The 221-nt window shown below is 39.8% G+C and overlaps 1 protein-coding gene across 1 annotated transcript in view; it reads left to right on the top strand.

Annotated features, from left to right (window-relative positions):
* Positions 1-221, top strand: part of LOC108766619 (uncharacterized) — a 22804-nt gene that overhangs the window by 7242 nt on the left and 15341 nt on the right.

Below are 221 nucleotides of genomic sequence, written 5' to 3'. Positions count from 1 at the left end.
GACTACACATAGAAATAACAGACAATAGAAAATCACGCATATATACATGTGTCCAAAAATTTGCAATGTACGTCCAGTTTCAAACGAAGATCGCGGTCAGCTCGAAAATTTCCTACGCTTGCCCCAGGGATTGGAAACAAAATGTTAAAGCTCGTGTGCAATGTGTGAGCCTACAGACGAATAAAAAAAAATAATTGATTCAGATCGTGGCTCCGGAACGT

This window comes from Trachymyrmex cornetzi, unplaced genomic scaffold (genome assembly GCF_001594075.2).
Source record: "Trachymyrmex cornetzi isolate Tcor2-1 unplaced genomic scaffold, Tcor1.1 scaffold1189, whole genome shotgun sequence".
Classification (NCBI taxonomy): Eukaryota; Metazoa; Arthropoda; class Insecta; order Hymenoptera; family Formicidae; genus Trachymyrmex; species Trachymyrmex cornetzi.
This window is presented reverse-complemented; position numbering and strand designations above follow the sequence as displayed.